Raw genomic sequence first — 20,112 nt, 5'->3', positions numbered from 1 at the left:
TTCAACAAGATGATCATGGTTCAGGTCTTTCCACCTTGTACTAGCTTAAGCAAAGAGATTCTACTATGACAGTTATTAAGTTCTATATGTATATAAATTACATACTAACTATAATAGCATATATTAGTGTAACTATTGATTGATAAATAATAAATTGGCTTGAAATTACATGCATAAGAAGAGTGTTTCCTTATGACAAACACTAAGAAAATATTCAACTGAGGATGAAATGCAGCAGTGATGTGAGGGAGTCCAGTTTTATCTGTGACCAGGTAATATCATCTCCCTCTCTGTGCTAAACAAAAAATATCTTCAGAGTGGCTACATTCTCTCATATGATGACCTTGGCTCTACTGCATGCCTCATCTCAGAAGACTGCAGGGCATCGGAGAACGTTGGATGCAACTAGAGTCTCTGTACCAGCAAGAGAGAAAAGGCTGCAGAAAAAGCAGGAGAGTGGAAACTCTACTGACTGAATGCTTTCAATGACTATATGTCCTCAGCACCCTGCACGGGAGTTGCCATCAATTACTAGAGCCTGAAGGCTGGAACAGCTCTGTGACCTGACTATTAATTTCCTGAGCCTCATACATCCCACTTACATAAAACCATTCTGTAGGAGGAAAGCCCAGTTCTACTTGCATTTTCCCCCCAACACACTGTATATTTCAGAAATGCAGTGACTTCCACAGGTAGACCAGGACACGTTGCAAGCTTCTATTACTCACAAATTAAGCCAAGTTAATGCAAACTATTATTCATTCAGAGAGGATGGGATCTATACTGATATGGTGCCTGTGCTCTGTATGAGTGTGTACAGTATTTTCTACTTTTACATACATGGAAATGAGGATCAGACCTCACCACTCTGCACTATAAGAGTAACCTGGTATGTTTTCATTAGTACTTTTGATACTTGAAAATGTAGGCTACTTAACAAAATGGGTATCTATAAAAAGGTTACAAAAGCCCTGTCAAAACACATTTGGTGAATTAATTGTCTTAGTGCTTTGTAAGAACAGCATCAGAAATGATGTGCAAATGGCTTTTCTGAAGATCATGAGAATCACTAAAACAGATGTAACTAAACGCACTTGGCAGTTATTACTACGCTTGACCTTGTTACTAATTAGCTCGTGGAGTCCTGATTTTCACCATTAGGAGTTAATATAAGAGAAAAAAAAAAAAAGGAAAAAAAGGCAAGCACAATCTATTAACAGCAGTGAATGAAGTCAGTCACAGCCCTATCCCATTAGAAGTGGAGACATGTAGGACAACACTTCAATGAGTAAGTGAAGGCCGTGGTGGTGTGAAGGAAAGCACACTGCATTGCAGCTTTATCAGCGTGTTGGTTCCTTGTTCCATATTACTGGGGAGACCAAGGAAAATGTCATTGAAGCAAAAAGAGGTCAAGTGACTTGTAAAATCCTTTAACAAGTGTCTTTTGTCCTCTCTGAAAAATTTCCCATGGCCCTGACAAGCTCTGCCGGTCAAAAGTTGCTCCTCACTGCAGACTGGCAATGAGGAACATCAGGGCTGCACCCCCCCAAACCTAAGTGCTGCTAATGCCCACAGAAGGTTCCTGGCCCCGGCTGCTTATTATGCTCCCTTCACATGGCACGTCACTCTAAATTGACTAGCAGCACAGCCATAGCAGGTTTTCCTCCTCATTTACTGCTAGTTTATTTCCCGATGACGCTGGGACATACTTTCTGGTGACACTCCTGTTGCTATTTACTTCAAATATCTCTTACCTTCTCTGGCTGAGGTACTACATGACAACTCCATCCAAACACAGTGTCATTGAGCTTGGCATTGCAGTTAAACACACAAACAAGAAAAGCTATTTGGCAAAATTAATATGTTCTCATTTTGCAAATAATAGTGGCCAAACAGAGCATCCCACATAATCTGTAGAGAGCTTGATCAATGATTTTCAATCTGTAACACCAATGCCAATATCCAGCTCTAAGGATACCGTTTCAAGAGCTGAAGCAGCCACAGTATTTAAGTAATTTGTGTAAACCAGCAAGTTATACCCTTCTATTCCCATCTGCTGCTTCACATTTTCCAGAGTCAAACTTCAAATTCATTGTAGAGTCTTACATGTTCAGTTATTGCTGTAATGTTATTAAGAAGAATAAAACAACCAAAATAGGCAGCACACATTTAATTTCATGTGTCAGACTGGGATCACAGCTCGAAACATAAAATTATTTATAATGGCTTTCCAACCATGCATTTTACTTCATACTTTCAATTAGCAAACTTCACAGTGAAGTTTTGTGCCAGGCATCTGCTGATCAGTGTTGTCCTGATAAATTGTACATGCTACAAACCTTTGGCAAAAGTGGTATTTGCAATAACTTACTCATTGCTGTCTCTTCACAGAGAACTTCTACACACTGGTCTCCAGAAAGAGCTTGTTCGCAGACTCATCTCACAAATAATAGCTTCCCCTGAACCTGTGAGAAAAAAATACAGATATATGGATGTTCTTACCAAACTTCATCTTGGAATGATTTCCTTGGAAAAATTTGTTTTGGCCATACTAAATGCTATACTGAGACCCACCCTCCCTGTAATGCTCTATACATTTTATAAACAACAAAACCCCACAACAAACTTTGGTAAAATGCAAGAGCAGTGACTTTTATTTCATTTTAATCTGAAATCTATTCTTATTGGAGATGCCTATAAAATTTAATTTGCAAACTATAACTTATATCTACAAATTTTAAAGCTGTCTCAAGAATTTTACAACAGGTAGAGAATTTTTCTATTAAATTGCATGGGTTTACAATGGTTTTTATAGATTCCTATTCAAACCCTAGAGAAGATTATTACAAAAATGTTAAAGGGGTTTTACATAACAAGTGAGATTGTAGAAATTAAATTTCAGTATTTTTTTGATTCTTCAAAGACTTTCTCTTGCATATCACTTGAACATTTGCTAGTCCCTTCATCATAAACTTATCACATGGAAAAAAAAAATAAATCTAAGGCAAACACTCTGTACTACAGATTGTTTTCTTTCTTTTTTCCAGCTACAATGATGATCAGCATCAGCTGGGGTAAATGCTGGCTATATGGTTATACAAGTAGTGAATTGCTGTTACAGTAGAAAAAAGTTTGTTACTGCGACACTATAGTGGAACTAAGCTTATAAGTGAGATGACTTACTGTTATAATAGCTCAAATGAAAGAAAATGACTGTAGCACATTTGTAACACAACACAAAAGCACACTTTTAAGTGAACAAAACATTGATGACGACGTTTTTCAGACTGTAATTGAGTGGGCTCTTTCATTGCATCTATGTTACTGACAATCACTTTTTAAAATAAGGTAATACGTGGGGAATAAACACAAAGCTACACTTTCCACACAGAGCAGAAAGAACAAAAACGAATAGATTGCAACTTCCAGAAAATCTGCACCAGTGTCATGTCAGCACACATCACTATTAATACAATTTCTTTTTAATTTTTTTTTTTTACTTTTTTGCATGAGCAGTATTAATCCTTGCTAAGGCACTAAAGATTATCAGACAATTTTGCTATCACTATTGCTTCTTAGGTGCAAGTATCTACTTTAAAAATATTTAATCAGTGTAAGTTCTTTTTTCTGCAACCTAATTCTATTGAGAAAATAAGAAGGTTGCACTGTACCTATTCTAATCCTAGTCATTTTAACAAACATCTGTCCCTCATGATTTTTGTAGTGTAACAGCTGGCCACATAAAGTTACTTTTTGAATGTCCATTAGAAATGAAAGCATTCACTCTCCGAAACGCACATTTGTGTACTGTAAAATCCTGTGAAGAACAAGTATTCCTGAAGTAAATCATAGTATAAATTCCACAACAAGGAAAACGAATGTACTTCTACTTAAGAAAGCAAAAAACAGTAACAACCCCACCCTTCCCAAACTTAGTGATAGTTTAGTACAGCTGGAGAGAATGTGCATGTTACCTGCTTCTTCAGTTAAAACAACAGTTCATTGGAGACAGTCTATTGAAGTAAACAATAAATGCAGACTTCTGTTTTATTTTCAGCTAGCATGTCTGTCAGGCATGAGACACATACATCGTGTGTATGCACCATGTATATGCACCAATGTATAAAAACTGAGATATAACACATTTAAACATCTATATGTATGTATGCATGTTAATATACATAGGTAGGTAGACATGTATTAGGGTGACTCCAGAATGTTGTAGCTATAGGTGTTTAAACAAATATTGTCAAGCCTGATGAGCCTTAGAATTAATCTAAACAATTTTCTATATTGTAAGAAATAGCTGCTGGTTAACAATCACATAATTCTAAATGAAAAAAAAAAAAATAAATCCTTTCATGCTAGATTTAAAATATTACCAAAATATTAATTTGCAGCTCACAACTGTTTCAGTGTTGTTCTCTTCTGCACTCTTTGCCTGCATGTTTACCTAACTGAATTTTTTTCTTTTTCCATCCAAGAAAGGCAGTGCTTCTTCATTTGCTCCCAAGATCTGGCAAATTTTCCATGATACTTATTCATTAGTTAGGCTACTTCGTGTTGTACTAAAACAGTTGATTGGATGAACAGAACTAACACTTATGCCTCTGAGAACAGAATGGATATTTTTTTTTTTTTTCTAAAATTCAATTTCTGGTCAACTGCAGATTAAATTCAAGTGTGGAACTGTTGGCTTCCTCAAAAAAGAGGAATGAAGGAAAAGGACAAGATCTTTTGGGAATTCACAGGAGGAAGCAGAGGTTTCCTACATGAAAGCACAAAGGAAAGAAAACCTAAATCTCATTAAGACCAGCTATCATCATTTAGGCAGCCAAAAAAAAAAAAAAAAAAGATGAAAAGTACCCTAATACCTTTTAATTTAGGGTGAATGTAGTCATAGCTCAAACTTTTTGAAGCTAGTAGAAGAGTCTAGAACTTCAGCCTGTTTGAAAATCTAATCTTGCATCATTTGACTGCAGGAGCTTTGGCCATTAGAAGTACATAAAATGTGGCCAGACATGATGGCCCTGTGGGATGTGGCCATTCTGCAATGCTGTTAGGCACAGCCAGACAAGATAACTTCCTCTCATTCCCAAAGATCTCTTTGCCTTCAAAGATGGCATTAGGATTTCATATCCAAAAAACAACCAAGCAAACAAAAAATCGGGGCTTAGCAGAAGGCACCTCTTGGGCATTAATTTTAGAAAGTTTTTAGTAGGAACCAGTGAGAACCAGAGAGATTATGACTCAGTGTATTTGATCTGTCTAGAATGAAACAAGTACATCGATTAACTTCTGATCAAATCATTCAAGGGAATGAAAAATGAAGGAGAAAGGAGATGATATATTACATAGGATACCTTGTACAACTTCAGAAAAAGCAATATTCAAAAAATTAAAAATTATTTGTAACTAGCAAACCTAAAGTGCATTTCATTTCACAACAAATGAGATGAAGAGGACTTAAAAATGCAGTTTTGCACTTTTTTTTAGCAGTAAATAAATTATTCAGAAGGAAGAGCAACTTCTAAGCCTGTGAACCTGGATATGCCTGATGGTACAAAGACCCTGCATAATACAGAAGTAGATGTTTTCTTGGATATTTCAAAATAAGCTACAGGTCAATTAATGGGTTCACTGACCTTCAACACACACCGTCCAATCAATACTAAAAAAAAATTAATAAAACTAATATCTCTCCAATTAATGGTATGTGGGAGATACAGTTTTAATATTGTTGATCAAGTTATTTGTCACTGGAGGTCTGAGGCCATTCTAATATTTTTTTCTGTCTTTATTCTTTTTTCCCCCCTTACCTACAATATACTCACAGAATAGCTAAGACCCCCTCTGTGATTTTAACCTCAGTCACTCATTTCTATTTCATAGGCTAGTTTCCCTATTTTACAGAGTTGTTGTTAAACACAGGGTGAAGTTTTCAAAAGGACTTGGATGGGAAATCAGGGTGCTCAGTACTCCTTCAAAAAAACAGACTGAAAGACAGTCAAGTGTATGCTACCTAAAATTATCATAAATTACAAATCTAATAAGAAGTTACTATGTAGCAACACATACATTTTTGTTTAAAAGAAAATCTTTTCAGAAGGAACCAGAATTATACTGAGGTGCATTCAACCGTATCACTGGAGGATAACAGATCTCCCCCTCACTATGTACAAGAGCATTTGTCACATAATTACCACGTTATTCTCAGATAATTGTCACTGCAGAAGCAGCATATAACCCAGTAAGGTGTTGATTTGTTTTTGCTTGCATTGTCAATAGAAGGAAAAATACATCACAAATTGTCTAAGTGTTCTGACAAGAAAGCAACGGTAGGACAGATGTTTAGAAGGGGTTTTAAAAATGACAGAAGTTCTTCCACAAGAGAAATGGCAAAGCTCAGTTTCTAATTATTTTATACAGTAGGCTGTAAAAATTGTTACAGGGGGAGGAGGGCATAAATAAAAACTTCCATTTTTAAGCCAACATAGTGTTGGCTATGTGTCTGTAGAAAACAATCTGTCATTTCATTTGAGATTAATAGTAATTGAAAAATCTGAAGTGTAGAAATAAAGAAAATAATAAGAACAAAAATCTACCTACCTTTGGACTATGGGCTCATATATTGCAAAAAATTAAGAATATCCAAAAATCCATGGCTGCTGTCATACATCTGCTCAGCTTAAAACGTGAAATGAGTCAGTAATTTCAACCTAATATGTACTTATCTAGTATCCCCATCACAACTGGCACAAATTAACATTGCAAAGAAGTGGAAGATATTAATTAAAGTGGAGTGCCATGCAAAAACAACTCTGCTTCTTCTCCATTAGTATAGTTACAGCCTTAATTGCCTCTGTAAGCCCTAATTGGGTGTACAGACTGAGTATTCCAGAGAGAAACACCAGCTTCCCTTTGCATTCAGAAACACTACTCTCAGCAAGACTTTGAAGCAGATTAGCACATAGATTTGTTTTACTCATGGTGAATATGCTTTCTCAATATCGGAAACTTTTTTTTTTTTTTTCTCTAAGAATATGATCTAACAATATTTAGAAGCACTACATCCAACTCATGTTCTCCAAATGAATAAATGGTCATCGGATTGTGATACCTTCTTGTAAGTAGTGCATTGATTTGGGTGTGGATGTGGATAGAGGCGATAGACTTTCAAATAATTTTTTTTCTTTTGCCCTGGGAGAGAGTAGCTGAAAAGCAAAAATCTGGGGTCCCTCACTCTTTCCTTCTGAAAGCACAAGTTCTGTAGCATCTGTAATGTCTTCCACCCTGATAATTTTTTTCATCCTTCAAGAACTACCAGAAACAACATGAACAACTCTCCAGACCCATCTCTGCACTCTGAAGAAGTAACATGGCCCCTATTTCTCCTCTACTGCTTACATGAAAGGCAAGTGTAAATATGATGCTGTGCCCCATAATGCTAGGTCTAGTAAAAGCAGCACCTGAGATCACAGACTTGTCACATGCCCAACTTGAGCTCAGCCCTGCACCCCGGAGAACCTGTCCACAACCTTACTTGACCAACACCAGCAGCTGTGTCTACTGACACATTCTGTACTAGAACTATCATCAAAGCAAAGGTTTTAACACACATTTTTGAAATCTTGGCCTCAAAACTCGTTTTGACAAGCCTAATTAACAGTTCTTGTTAAAGAGGACAGTACAAATTAAGTGACAAGCTTTTACCATTGTGGGTGCAGGTGGCGGTGGCAGACGGGGTGGCCCATGAGGAAAGGCTGGGGCCGTGGCATGGGGGGCCAGCCCCCCCCCGGCCCAGCCAGTCTGGGGGAGATACGCTTCAGCTTTTGTCTTTCTTTCTTATCATCCATTCTAACCTGGCAATAAATTACATCAATTTTCTGCAGGTTGAGTCTGTTTTGCCCATGATGGTCACTGGTAAGCAATCTCCCTGTCTTGATCTCAAGTCACGAGCTTTTTCATCTTACCTTCTCCCCCTGCCCTGTTGAGCAGAGGGGTGAGAGTGGCTGGGTGGGCATCTGGCAGCCAGCCACAGACAGTCCACCACAGAAAGACAGCAAAACTATCATAATAATTCATGGCATCTTCCACAACAACAGAAATTCAGATTTCATCTGCTATTTTTCAATCAAGCAAAAAATTCACGCAGTTTCACATTGCTCTCCTCAGCTACCCTCACTCCTCCTCCACTGTCTGATGAGGATGCTGCTGCCAGAAAAGCCTTTAGGCTGATTTTGGGAGAGCAGTTTTACCCATTCCTACTCTGTTGATTTTTCTTTTTTCTCCCTTCTTTTGATTTTTCCTTTCAATTTTTGGAAAGGTAACCTCCCTCTGTTCTTTTTTTTTTTTAACCTACTTTTTTTCTGTTTGTTCCTTTTGTTCAATTCACTGCATTCATACCTTCGAAACCCAAGGAATACAGGAATTTACAGGAATACAAACCTAAACCCAAAATTCACCAGCCTGAACTTAGAAGTTAGCCTTGCTTTGAGCACGGTATTAAACTAGCGAACCTCCAGAGGTCTCTCCTCAAACTGAATTATTCTCTAATTCTATGATATACATATATACATAGGCATGTACAGAGCTTCTTTTTGACTAGAGAATATACCCCACCTCACACTGCAAAATAAATGTAGGTTCACAGCATCCCAATTCCTGCTGGTCCAGAGAACGACCTTGAATTCTTGGCATTAGTTTTTGTTGCCCGCTCCCAGGAAAGATGCCCTTATTCAGGATTATCAGAATCAGTAATGGCCTTTGCACCTGCATGGATTTATATTATTTGCAAGTATAACTTGTGCAGCATTGAGATAGACAGAGTAAACAAGGCTATAACAAACGAGCAATACCAATGAGTTCTGGTTATCAATGTCAAGCTTCAAAAGAGAATTTTCAGTGCTGAGAAGATGAAAATCCAAACTACTGGGACTAAACACAGTTTCTCATTAGAATAGGAGAAGCTTCAAAGACATGTAAACTTAGTTATAATGGATATACTCTTTGCTATTTGGTTTTATGTAGTAAGTTTTTTAAGACAGTGGAAAACTAATTGCTTACTAACATAAATAAGCACTGTGTGGCATGTTTGGGTATTTGCTCACTTTTACACAAAAGCTAGAGAGAAAAAATATTGTGCCTTCAGGACATAGCTGTGATTGTTAGTCTGTCATAATGATAAAAGCCTCTAACCTTGCTGTCAGTTGATGTCTTGCTTGAAGTGGCTTTGGTGTCAAATTCATTGGAAACCAGTAAGATTAATTCTAGCATGCACAGTTCATTACCTCTCACAGAAAACACCATCAACAGAGTTTAATAATTTGCTTCTGTTTAATTGTGATGTCTCCAATAATAATTATTGATTATGTAAAACAAAAATTACATTTTGTATAAGACTACTGCACAACACATACAGTAATTAACTGCCAGCCGATACTTTGCCAATTTGATTTATTAAAAGTAATGTATACACAAGTGGCAGCTAAAATGCTGTCTGCCTTCCTGCTATGTCTATTCTATCCTAGTCCCTCCCCTTCAATGCTAATCAGTGAGCAGAGCATAACAAGGAGATAATGACACATTGCTGCTATTTGTGCCAAGAGACTTTATGTAAATATTTCTAATATATTCAGTTAGTGTTCTCTGGCTACAGGTTGTATTTTAAGGTAGAAGTTTGGAAAGACACCCTTTCATGTTGTTTTGTTCAATACTAACTTTTTCAGACCATGTTAAAAATTATACTCAATGTGAAATACACATTTTTATAATTTATCTTTTAGTCAGCTTAAACCATATAGGAACATTTCCTTTGTAGGAAGCAAAGTAGCAAAGATACAATAGCTACAGGAAATTTTAATACTGAGTGTCTGAAATTCAATTAAGATGTTACATTTTGGGAAGCTAAAATATGCTCAAGTATTCTGTTATTTAAAACAAGGTATATGCAAACTATTTTTATTTATTTATTTATTTTGTAAATATCCACATGAACTTGTGTTTTTCAAAAAAGCTCACAAACTCTCAGAATAATGCCAAATTCTTTCAAAGTTAGTGCTATGAAAAACTGTCAGAAAATTAGCATGTACCATTGAAAATACAAATAAAAATGACAATGAGCTTAGCGGGCATAATGATCATTTGGAGAAGCAGTAATTCACCTCACCTAAAAAAACCCCAACAAACAAAAATAAGACACTAAAGAGCCAGGCTATTACTAGCAAAACTTCTTTTCTTTCTTCCTCATATAAATGCTAAATGTAAGTTAGGAAGAAAATTAGATTCCAACTTACATAATTTTTTTTAGTTACTACATTTTATCTATTTCAGAACAATTCATTCTAATTTGTGCCTACCATGAAAACAACATCCCTTAGAAGCAGACCTTTATAAAAAGTCATTAGACTATTGCTATTTTGATGGGCAAGGGTTTTAATTAACCAATGGCAGCTCGCTGATAACAATTAGATGAGATGAAGTTAAACTATGCACACTCTTTAAAAGAGCAATGGTGCTCCTGACAGCAGAAACTTAATCATTGTGTTACCTAATTGGCTGCCTGTCTGGAATTTACTTCATTGCAGGTTAAAATTTAGTATTAAATGTCCATCAATAACAGTGTGCAAATAAAAGTCATGTAAGCATACTGATTTAATGTCAAAATAATGAGATTGGAAATTCTGCTTAAGGAATTATATTTCAGCCTTTATCAAATAAAGTGCTTAGAGGGGAGGGGGCTTCCCTGCATTTACTGGAGTAGGAGATTTTGGTTGTTAATGAGAGGATCAAGACTAAATGTCAAACTAAATAGTACCATAACATCTTTATTTCTATTGCTTGCCAATTCAGAGTCACTGCTTTCATATACACTCTTGTAAGTAGTAGGCTCACTGGACAAATATGAATTTCCAGCAATAGTAAAACCTTCTCAACGTTCAGACACTAATCTGAAATCCCAGTATACAAAAAAAAATAATGTAGTGTAATACTTAATCTCAAAACAATTACACAATGGTCTGAGGAAAACCAAATTTCTAAATTCACAGTGACTGACAGGTTCCTATGGAAGCTACAAGGAATATTTTGAAAAGCTTGCGATATAAACTCATACATATATATTAATGACTGAAGAGATCTATCAGCATTCCATCTGTAGTGTGACTGGTTATGACTGTAACTTTTCCTTAAACTTTTCCTTTAATGAGGACCTGTACTTGATCAATGTTCAGGCAAAATACGGAAACTTACAACCATGTTAGGAGCTGGATGTATTTAGCTTTAACTACTTAAGGCTTTTCTTTTTTTGTAAAGCAAAACAGTTTCTTTATATTTTTGGCTGTTTGTTAACTTCAGAAAATCAGTAATTTTTGGAGATCTGACCATCCTTCCAAACAAATAGGATGCACATGTGCTGATGTGTAGGTGTATCCAGAAACTAAACAAGTGCCCTCCAAATGTTTTCACAAGACTTTGGATCAAATGCAAAGACACTCTATAGCAAAGCATTAGAAGTAAGGCTACAGCAGACAGAAATGCTTTTTTGGTGAGGTGAAGAGCTGACTCCCATCTAGAAGACCAGTACCAGGCCTCTCCCTCAGTTAAATCTCAGTAATAATTCCAGCAGTTAAGTGGTGCTCAGCTCCAAGGCTATGCTCGACTTCTCCAATAATGAGTAATTCCACATGGGTCACTGCTTGCTAATACCTCAAATGCTAAAATGGGCAAACATTTGAACATAAACAACCTTATCATTTTAAACTACTGCGTGCCTACAGCTACAACTCTATTTCTCAGTTATTTTTCAGGCCTTCTCATTTACACTTCCGATATCTTCTAAGTAAAGGTACTACACAAGACATTTTTAAGGATTAACCCTGGATAAGACGGCCTTTAGAAACAAACACTTTCAAGATGATCAGTATAGGGGGAGATGATGAAGAAGACACAGAGGAAACATGAAACTTTCAGATTACCTTTAAAAATGTGCAGGAAGTCCAAAAGGGTAAGAAAGGGATACTGAAAAATGCTTTGAGAAAGCTTTGCCCTCTCATGTTTCAGCAAGGGATTCTAAATATCATCATGGGAGCAATCAATTTGCAGCAGCTTTGGACAGCCTTAAGGGCTTGAACAGCTTAATTGGAGAAATGTTTTAAAAGTTAAAAGGCCAGAATCATGTCAAGTACACGAAGCAAAAATTCACAGATGCTTCTAAATTTATTCATTTTACAGTATTACAAAGGACAGCATCAACATAAGAAGAAATGTTCAAAAAGGATCATTAAAAGCTAGTTTTACTGACAAATTCCAATCACATACCAGAATATTAGTATAAGCATGTATATTAAATTTTAATCTATTCTTCAAAATTGTATTAGTAATTTTTAAGAATTATCCTTTACTATGCATTTAATGTATAGAAGCTAAATTTTTAGGTACTTAGAAACATAATAGCCCCTTAATTAAAGTCAGGATTGAAATTTAACAGTTCACTTAAACTACTGATCACTTGATTTAGTTTTCTTCTTTAAGTTGAATTTAGTGTTCATGCAAGGAGGCAATCTAACTTTCATGAAAGTTGAAGCCCATATGCATAGAATATGAATGGGCACAAAACCTCTGGCTTTTAACTTCAGAGTTAGAATGCATAATTATCCTTTGGCTTAATCATGCATCAAAATAATGGTACCTTTAAAAGAGCCTGTTTGCTGAGTAACTCAGCCCTTCAGGATGAAAACAGCCCAGGAGGAAAATAATGTCCAGACAAGAAGCAGGAATTCCACTATTCACTATCACCTCCTTCATAAAACCTGTGCTTTTTACCTTTCCTGTCATCATCTCTCAGTTTAGGAAGATGATAATGATGTTCATTACAAGCCCATCACAACCAAGAAGGAGAGATCCTTCAGCTACTGCTCTCTCCAGTGAACTATGATCTGAAATGTGGATAAATTAATAACTGAAAGAAAATGTAACTGATCTGGAACTACTATAAGCATACAAGACGTAAAGGAGGTCATGAAAATCTTGATGTTTGGCCCCATTCTCACACTGTAGTCCTAATCACTTCTATGTACTATTCCAAATTTGCAATGGAGGAAAGCAGCAGGAAAAAAAAAAAACCAAAAGGTCCTTGTTTACGCTTTGGTAATATACATTTACAGCTCCATAGGAAAAACAACAGTTGCACAATAACATAGGCATGTATATCTGCATCAATATTAGTAATATACTTTCTGAATAAACACTGTTATTTATCACTTGAAAACATAACATAGATTGTTCTGATGATTATTAGATTTATATAGTATTTTAGGTAGTTTGAAAATATTATCTAAGAACTCAGCTCAAAGCGGTGTAAACTGTGATACCCTCACTGGTCTATTTACAGTTTCTCAATCCAGCACCAAGCACTCCGCTATTACATAGGATTATTTTTTCAGTAATGATTCTAATATTGGCTTCTGTGCTATACTTCCAATGTTGACTCATCCTTGAGGCACCCTTTGGCTGGAGTTAGTCTGGAAGCCTACATCACTGAGGCTCCTTCCCCAGCTCCAAACTGTGACACAGAAAAGCCACCCAAATCCTTTCAATTTCTGGGTGTTCTCCACATCTTCAAGAACTATTGCCATGTGCTTTTGTATAAAAATCAGTACAAGATGCTGATACAAACCCAAAACACAAGAACCAGTCCTAGTCACTGTAACATAGAGACCGCATCTTTTTAACTAGTAAGATCAGTAAATGTTTTTTTTCCTAAGAAAATCTTTAATTCAGGAGCCCGTTTCTACCCAGAAAATATACATTTAATCGGGATTTAAGTATGCACCTAAGTTCTGTTTTCCCATTGTAGCAAGCTTTATTTAAGGTTGATCTCTTTTATCATCTCCCAATCCATCTGCTTGCCAATTTATCTAGTGTCTAACAAAGGCTAGTAATCAAAAGCCTTTGTTGTTCTTTTATGTTGCACCATAAATAGCTCTGAAATTATCTGTTGTGAAAATTATGAAGCGTAGTGAAGCTATATGTCACACGAGTCCTCTACAATAAGGAACTAGAGTTAAAAGAGGAATTTGTGTTCTAATTGAACTAATTATTGGGAAAGGAGATTGCAGGAAGCCCAAAACATTGAACTAATTCTCTGTGGAATGCCTTCTGGTAAAGAGGTCATGAAGAGTCCTAACCTCATGTCAGTAATTATTTTGGAACGTTAGGCAACTGTTCAAGTGTCTACTTGTTTAAAGTAATATCTAATTAACAATTAAAAAATAATTTTTAAGAAGTCCTGCTACGTAAAGTTTCCTGAAGTCCTGCCCTTTGTCAGAGACACAATCTCAGTTGCAACTGTGTGGCCTGTCTTTGATTCTAGGGATGTATAGGTTAAACTCGGAGAGTCACAGGCTACAATTTTATAGCTACAGTTACTATGAGGCTGAAAAGCTGTAAGGTGTGAATCGTGCTGCAGAGCAGCACCACTCTATTATTTTAGAACAGCTGAGGAGATCCCTTTAAATCTTTATTAATAAATATATAGGCTACATATAATGGACCTGAGCCTCTACTGTGCTACTCCAAGTTTGTGTTCTCTAAAGTTCTTCTAAGTAATTATTTTAACAGAATGATATGACTGAAGCATCTCCATTACAGCAATGAAACCAATCACTATTTCCATGCTGTATGTGTACAGTACATACTGTTACAGTCTCTCCATAGCTAGCTCCTGAAAGTCTGAAAGCTGTTCCAAAATATCCCTGAAAACTTTTTCCCCCAAAGAACATTTTGTCTGTTTTCACATCATATTCTAAGGAACCTGGAGCATCTCTGGCTTCAGGGGTTTTTTTTCTGTATTTAGCTTTCTCCTTGCTAAGAGATACTACAAAATATAATATATGCAACCTCAGTGCTACAAAATGCATTTGCTTTTTTGTCTTCTGTTCATAAAATCAGAAAAAAACCCAAACAAAACCCTCCTGAATTTTTCTTAAAAGATATAACTGGAAAGAAATGGTAATGTTTGCAATATCCAACTGCCTGTATTCAGACTGTTATTTAGAGGGCACAGTCCTGTCATTCTTATTTAGCCTTGACTAAGTGTGTACTCTTTGTTGCTTCCTTATGAAGTAAGCTCTTTGTATAATTGCTGAGGGTAGTCCCACATTTGCGGTCTGCTGTTGCAGCCATTTGCAGGTTCTGCAGGAGTTCCACCAAAGAAGAGAGCAGCTGAGATGCACTCACCCTGGACAGTCTGCCTTTTCACTCCCAACACGGACACCTTTCTCCTGCAGACCAGGGCAGCAGCAGCTAGCAGGAAACATGTGCAGCAGCAGCACTTCCAGAACTGATTGTTTTAATTTACTGTTTGCTATTTTATTTACACACTTTCAAATTTGTTTTATCGTTTTCATTTTCTACTTGTAATACACACAGGAGGAAAATGAGTCAAAAGAGTTGTATCAAAATAACCTTTCAGGTTTTTTGCAGGTAGATGGGATATTCTGATATGGGAGTCCATTATTTTTCCATTTAGGCATTACAATATCCTTTAACTTACTCCCATTTTCCCCGCCTAATTTGCCATTTCTTAGATGCCAAGAACATGCAGAAATCTCTGAGGGGCGTTCCTCTCATCAGCAGAAAAGGAACATTGGAATAATGACTTTCAGGCATCGGTGGCAAGCATTGTATTCTCAGAAGCATAAAATCAGAAATGGAAAAAACTCCTAATAGGTTACCTAATCTATCTTTCTGCACAAACTGAGTTCTGCATAGTTGATATATCCTCAATTTTGTAAGAAGTTGCCTGCTTGGAATTCCACACACAGATTTCTTGCCAGTAATGCAGTCATACACTCTTCCCCATGTCCCCTTTCAATCTCAAGGAGTCGTCGAAATTCAGAATACATAAGGAATAAAGGATGAGAAGCTCAGAGAATTGTTACATTAAAACTACCAACTTAGCCTGACATAACCAAGAGTTCTGGGCTCTGTATTAACAAGAAAAAATATTAGACAGGCATAAAATTTCTGTGGCAATAATTACTTTCTAAATGTACTGGAATGAATTTAATCTTGATGAAATTCCATCTGATGCCAATGTGGTGACTACTGCCTTTCTAATATACCTCTGTAATTCTCATATCAGGAGCAGAAGATCTTGAAATTCCTGAATAATGAACTTTCTTACACAGTTAGATGACTACCAATACCTAAAGATACACTTTAGCAATTCCTCTCAGAAAAAAATAATTATTTGTTTGCAAAAGCTAATAGGTCTGTATTTGCTCTCTGCTTAGTTCTGCAACTTTTCAGTTACACCACTACCTTATTTGTGCTACTGTCATAAGTAGGAACTTAAAACATTAAATGGCCTCTGAACTGGACATCTGCTTAATCAAGTTACACTACTCAACCAGTTTCACCAGCAGAAGTTGTGACAGAATATCTACCCACATCCATATGGTGTTAGCAAACATCTCTAGACCACGCATCACCAAAAGGTATTAATACTGTCAAGAGTTTTAGGCCACAGTCTCACCCTACCAGTGGAATAGCTCTTTTTTTTAAATGTGCCTTGAGGATGAAGGAACGAATTTGGAGTGAAGGAACTAAAAGGCTTATGTTTCATTCAATAGCTGTTCAGTGGATCTGGAGAAAACAGACATCTCACATTCAATTGAGTAGCAAACAGTCACAGATGGATGAGAAGTTGACCTTCGAAAGCATCATTCAGCAGAGCTGAATTAGCACAAAGATATAAATAACCAGCTATTAGTACTGCAGCAGAAGCAGTGCTTCTGTCATACTGCAAGACAAGACAATCAGATTTTATTATTTGTATGTAATCACAGTTGCTATGGGGTAGACAGGAGTGAAAAGAGACAAATAAATTATAACCTTTTTGCAAAAGTAAAATAAAAGTAGTTTTGTGGAAGCATTTAAAGCAATAAGAGCTCTTCCCAAATGGGGCTTCTTGCATTCATTTTGACAGCAAGGAAACTTTTTTCCAGATCACATAAAAGCAAAAAAGGAAAAGTTTCTGTCATAGCTTAAGCCAGTAGTTTTCTCCTATAAATGTGTTTACAGTTTTAGTCTCAACAGGGGAGGCATGTTTTGCATGTAAATAGCAGGTGGTTACAGAGAGTTACTTTGACAGCTAATGTCTTGAGCTGCCTTGACATCGGTGGTCTAATAGAGTGGCTCTGTAGTAAGTGAAGTTCCTGATGAAAGGCAACCAAATTAAGTGGAGTTTTTCATCTCAGTTTCCAGCGGGCTACACTGTGACCATTCAAGGGGGAATGAAGAAATGATTAAAAAGAGATTGCACTCTGGCTTCAGTGGCAACTGACATAAATGAACTTGAAAAGACAAATAAGATGACACTAATTTTAAAGCTACAGTGGTTCTTCTCAGTCAGCATCACAGGGAATTGCACTGCTGAAAGCAGAGGTGATCTGACTCTTGCCCAGAAAACAAGCAAGCAACACCATGCTGTGGGAGAGGAGGAATGTCAAATGCACCCCAAACAGAGGTAATTAAAGCCATTGTCTTATTTATTCTTCCGTGTAGAGAATTAAAAGCTACGGTGTTTGTAATCTCTCCCAGATCCCGTGCCTAGGCGTAACTCATATTGTCTTTCTATTTCCTAAATTATAATCTGAAAATTACATTGCTGGTCTCAGGAAGGTACACGATTTTCAATAGTAATGTTTCTGCACCAAGGAACTGAGATGGCCACTATTTTTCCATGCTGCAATCACGCGCTTTTCCTTTCCAGATGATGCACTTTCCTGTGCATTGTCTTTTAAAAACCCTGTGACTTTTGAATCCTACACAGATACTTGGGCAGAGGCATAGTATACTCACCAGTCAAATGTATTCAAGAAGTGTTAGAAGACCTATAGTGTCCAATCTATAAGGCTCTATAACACTACATAGAATTTACAACTAATTCATCCATAGAGGCACTTTCTTAAGTTTGTCTCATATGTAGATTAGGACCAGGGGTCTCCAGACGTTTCAATGATTCACAGTTTGGCTACCAACCCATTCTAGTCCTTCTGACTAGATCTTGGTGTTTAATTCTGTGACTTTATCATAAAACCAGATCTTACTCTTCAACAGCACTTGGTGTAGGTTTGCTGCTAGAGCTGCCCAAGACACATTTTAAGCACACAATCTTTCTACATGGATTTTTTTTTCCCTCTCAAGAGAAGGTGTTACCAAGATATGCTGCTATCTGATTTCACAGTAATGTTTAAAAACAGAAAACCAGATGTTAAAGCATTAATTTTTTTCCTCAGCGTTTTAGAAATTCTGGACATTACATCTCATACAACTGTGAAATGAAAGGGAGTTCATGGGGTAGCTGCTGTGTTGCAGCACACTGCTCACATTTCCAGGTAACCCTCTCTATGGATAACTTGTGAAAGCCCAAAGTGTGAATGTGACTGTCTCCTCATAGATTTGCACATTTCCATGCCACCAGACCCTGCAGTGGTGTGAAATATTCTTTGCATAAGAAAGAATGGTGTCACTGCTAATCTGTTTTCTTTGAGAAAGATCCCAGCTGAATGGGACCAAAGGTGAAAACTGCATTTGAGACATATAAGATACAACATCAGTCTGCCAAGCTATAAATGGAATGACAGTCCTAAACATTCCTTAATTATTCTGATTCTACTTTGCCTTCATATGGGTTCTTGGCAAGTGCACTCTATTTTGCCCTACAGTTCTGCTTCAGAGAAAAACTGTGTTTGTCCTGCCTCCACTGTCAGTCAGAAGGATGCCACCATAAACGGTGGTCTTACAGGAATCTGTCTTGACAGGTAATCTATTACATGATGCATACTGAGCCTATGGCTGCCTTTTTCCCCAAAACACAGGTAGAACTAGAAATCAGAAACCCATCATGCTGGCTCCTTCTTTTTTTCACTGTACACATCTGTTTGCATCAGTTATATTATGTCCAGCAGCATTAAGAAGCTATATACATGTAAAGCTTAGGATCTGTGGGGAAAGGAAAAGAAACACCAATTAAATTAGACTCTACAGAAAATTAAAATACTGGTGCTCCATAACCAAATTCTGAAAATAAAATACTGACAAGAAGATAGTCCATAATAATCTCTAAAGTGTTTCTGCTCTGTCAAATATGTGCTAAGAATACTAAGAGCCCACATTTCACTCAAGATAAAATTATCATGCAAGTGACATTTCCTCCTTTTGCATCTCATGACAAGACTCTGACTTTGAAGTCACAAATAATCATAAGAGTTTGTTAAATCCTTGCCATTTCCTTTTTACTCTGCAGCCTTGACATTGTTAGAAAGGATACAACTATAAATCCATTGCTCAGCAAAAGCAGATAACCATGTATCTTCGCTAAAGCAAGAATTCACAATGGAATATTCAAATGCAGGGAAACAAATGTGATGGAAAACACACTCTAACAAGCTTCTATTCTGCTGAGAAATACAGAGGTGCAGGAAAGCTGCATTTGGAAATGCATAAAATGACGACACAAATGCCATTCCTGGGGCCTTACTTCAGTATGCACTTGCTCCAAAGGTAGCTCTTGCATCGATTTACGTCCTGCTATGCACTAACACTACTGCCTTCCACAGTCCCTATCACCCCTCTCACAAATCTGGTAGTGTACACATCCTATTCAAATTCCTCCTCCAGAAAATTATATGAACCTGGCTGTAATGATAGATTCCAGATCCCAGATCCCATCCTTCCTGAACTGAAATAAACTTGAACATCCCCAAGAGAATAGATGGCCTTCACTTTGGGTTAGGTTGTTTTTGGTGGGTTTTTTTTTTCTTCTTCTTCTTCTCATTAGATCTAAAAAATCTAATCCTTAATAGATCATCACGATGACACTTTTGAATGCTTTGGTCAAAAACTCAGCTACAATCTTATGTAATTCTTCATGTAATGAACGGTATAGGATGCATGCACCATCATGTCTTTCCAAGTTGTAGTACAAGTTACACTTTAAGAGAAAAACTAGCGTTGTCAGTCGCAGAAAGCTGCAAACTTTCTCTCTCTTAAAATAAAAGAAAAAAACCAAAAAAACTAGAGAAAAATTTCTACAGGGTACGATGA

This window comes from Falco cherrug, chromosome 15 (genome assembly GCF_023634085.1).
Source record: "Falco cherrug isolate bFalChe1 chromosome 15, bFalChe1.pri, whole genome shotgun sequence".
Lineage (NCBI taxonomy): Eukaryota > Metazoa > Chordata > Aves > Falconiformes > Falconidae > Falco > Falco cherrug.
The sequence above is the reverse complement of the archived record's forward strand: the minus strand, read 5'-3'. Positions refer to the sequence as shown.